A 3,390-nucleotide genomic window follows, 5' to 3' on the forward strand; every position below is an offset into this window, starting at 1 on the left:
CAGAAGTCAGATGTTGGGTTTTGATCTTATCCAGAAGGCGCCCATTGCCCCCGGACACCAGGCTGTGGCCTTGGCTGGCTAAGCGTGACTCAGAGAAGAGCGTCCTTCCACTGGATCTGATGTGGTTCAGTGGAGCAGGGTTGCCTTGGGATCTGTCTGTAGGTGTGCTGGTGTACAGACTCACTTCTCCTTTGGTTGAAAGAAAATTCACTGGAGCCTGGATTTGAACGGAGAAACTTCACTGTTATCCACAGTCGGTCACGTGCACACAAAGGAAAGGGGCTCTGAGTTTTGCAAAGCGGTTTCCCTTTTGTACACGTCTGCATGTGTGACTCGTGCCTCTGTAATTAGTGCCATAATCACCCATTTCACCATTTCAGTTCCGTGCGGGGACTCTTGGGGGTCACTTACTTGACCTGAGGGAAAGGACTGGGATTCCGATTTCCAACACGTTACGAAGCGAAAACCCACTGTGGGTAAACCCAATGTGTGCTGAGCGCCCAGAGACCTACCACGGCGGGGAGTATTCAGCCCTACTCTTGCTCACCCTGCAAAAGTGCAAGGGGAGAGGGCTGAAGCTTGTGTTGGCCGGCACTCACACGGCGGAAATGTGGAAGGCCATCTCAAAGAAAATGCCCGGAAACAAGCTCCAGTCTGTTAGCAGGCTTGGTAAGGCACCCTCGTTTTGCTGAAGGCATTTTGGAGGAAAATAATTTACTTGTTCTAAAGCTCGAGTACTTCTGGTGAATTATGAAGGCTAGTTACCAGCCATATGCTCAAAGGACTTGAATTCTTTTTTTTTTAATTATACAAATTATACATGCTTGATAAGAAGAGAAAAAAAAATCAAACAGAACAGAGTAGAATGAAATCAAAAGTCTGTTTCCTGTTCCCTCCTTACTCGTCATTCCACGCCCCCTGGCCTCGCTTGAAACATTTTCCTGGGGACTATGTTTTTAGACATCTTTGAAGCATAGACAAATTTGTTCTTCTAAAAATGCAATGAGGGGGTGGCTGACTGGCTCAGTGGGTAGAGCACGTGACTTGTGATCTGGGAGTTGTGAGTTCGAGCCCATTTTGGGAGTAGAGCTTACTTCAAAAATTACAAGTAGAGCTTACTTCAAAAATTACAAATAAAATCATACTTTGCATCATTGTTTTGTGACTTGCTTTTTTCACTTAGCTCTGGATCCTGATCACCATTCTATATCAATTCAGATGTACCTAATCCTTTTTGAAAGTTATAAAGTATTCCATTGTATGTTTGTACGATAATTTATTCTTTTAATTAATTAATTAATTTTTTAAAAAAGATTTTATTTATTTATTTGACAGAGAGAGATCACAAGTAGATGGAGAGGCAGGCAGAGAGAGAGAGAGAGAGGGAAGCAGGCTCCCCGCCGAGCAGAGAGCCCGACGCGGGACTCGATCCCAGGACCCTGAGACCATGACCTGAGCCGAAGGCAGTGGCTCAACCCACTGAGCCAGCCAGGCGCCCTGTATGATAATTTATTCAAGTGTTCTTTGTTGATGGATGTTTGGATTTTTCCTGTTTTTCACTATTATAAACAATGTTGCAATTATATATGTGTTTGTGTATATTTCTGTACATTTATGCAAGATTATTTGTAGAATGAGCTTCTAGAGGTGGAATTTCTGGGTCAAAGGATATGGATGTTTAACCTTTCCATAGGTGGTTGCCAAATTGTGTTTTAAAAAAGGGACTGATTACATTTTTACCAACAGTGCATCACAGTACTTGTTTTCCTCATGCTCATCAATACTGGGTATTATGAAATTAAAAATATTCCCTAATCTGGGGCACCTGGGTGGCTCAGTGGGTTAAAGCCTCTGCTTTCGGTTCAGGTCATGATCCCGGGGTCCTGGGATCGAGCCCCGCATCGGGCTCTGTTCAGCGGGGACCCTGCTTCCTCCTCTCTCTCTGCCTGCCTCTCTGCCTACTTGTGATCTCTGTCTGTCAAATAAATAAGTAAAATCTTTAAAAAAAAAATTCCCTAATCTGAGAGATGATTTTAATTTCTACTTACTTTATTAAACTGATAAGAACAGATACTACACTTGATCTTAGCCAAAAGGCCGAGAAGCGATCTCTACTTACTTTATTATGACTGAATCATGTTTATTGAACACATTTCTCTGTGAATTTTTTGTTCATATATTTCTTTCCATCTTTCTGAATTTTTTTTTTCTTCCAAATCCATAAGAGCTATTTGTATTAAGGAAGTTAGTATTTTAGGGGTGCCTGGGTGGTTCAGTTGGTTGATTATCTGCCTATGGCTCAGATCATGATCCCGGAGTCCCAGGCTCCCCGCTCAGCAGAGTCTGCTTCTCCTTCTGCCCCTCGCCCTGCTCTCCGGCTCTCTCTCACTCTTTCACTCTGTCTCGAATAAATCTTTTTAAGAGAGAAAGGGAAGGAGAGAGAGTACGAGCAAGTGTAAGTAGGCAGAGTAGCAGGCAGAGGGAGAAGAGAAGCCGGCTGCCCGCTGAACAAGGAGCCTGATGCCGGGCTCCATCCCAACACCCTGGGATCATGACCTGAACCGAAGGCAGACACCCAACTGACTGAGTCACCCAGGCACCCCAGTAAATAAAATCTTTTTAAAAATAAAATCTTTAAAGAAAAAAGGAAGTTAGTACTTTATGAGGTGATTATTGTGATGTCTTTTTGTGCCTTACAGAGATGTAAAATATGCATGCATAAAATTTACTGGTGTTTTTCCTTTATGGCTTCTGGGTTTCCTGTCATGCTTAGAAAAGACTTCTTCAATCCATGATTTGAAAAAAATATGCTATTCCTCTAGTTACTTTCATGGTTTCATTAAAATAATCACAAAATATCTAATATACAAAAAAGAATAAACATAAACTATATGTGGGTTACAAAGGAAAGTAATAAAATAAACTCCTAAACTCAACCTAACAAATAGCAGTTCAGTGGGTCTCACAGGATCCTATAAGAGACCATGGTAAAGTCTCCGCAATTTTTTAAAGAGATTTTTTTGAGAGAGAGAAAAAGTGAGAGAGAGAGCTGGGAGATGGGAAGAGGAGAGGGAGATGAAGAGAGCAGACTCCCTGCTGAGTGTGAAGTTCAGTGCAGGGCTTTATCACATCACACCAAGACCATGACCTGAACTGAAATCAAGAGCTGGATGCTTAACCAACTGAGCCACCCAGGCACCCCATTGCCCATTTTTTTTTTTTTTTAAGTGATCTCTACACCCAACACGGGGCTTGAACTCATGACCCTGAGATCAAGAGTTGCATGCTCTACTAATTTTTTTTTTTTTTTTTTTTTTTTGGTGCCGAAACCCGGGAACGAACCATGGACTGCATGCTCTACTAATTGAGCCAGCCAGGGGCCCCCTCAGT

General features: G+C 42.6%; 1 pseudogene; it reads right to left on the minus strand.

Moving 5' to 3' along the window:
- Window positions 1-1,962: 1,962 nt before the first annotated feature.
- Window positions 1,963-2,109, minus strand: LOC125099359 (uncharacterized; annotated as a pseudogene).
- Window positions 2,110-3,390: the final 1,281 nt, after the last annotated feature.

Source organism: Lutra lutra, chromosome 4 (assembly GCF_902655055.1).
Source record: "Lutra lutra chromosome 4, mLutLut1.2, whole genome shotgun sequence".
Taxonomy (NCBI): domain Eukaryota; kingdom Metazoa; phylum Chordata; class Mammalia; order Carnivora; family Mustelidae; genus Lutra; species Lutra lutra.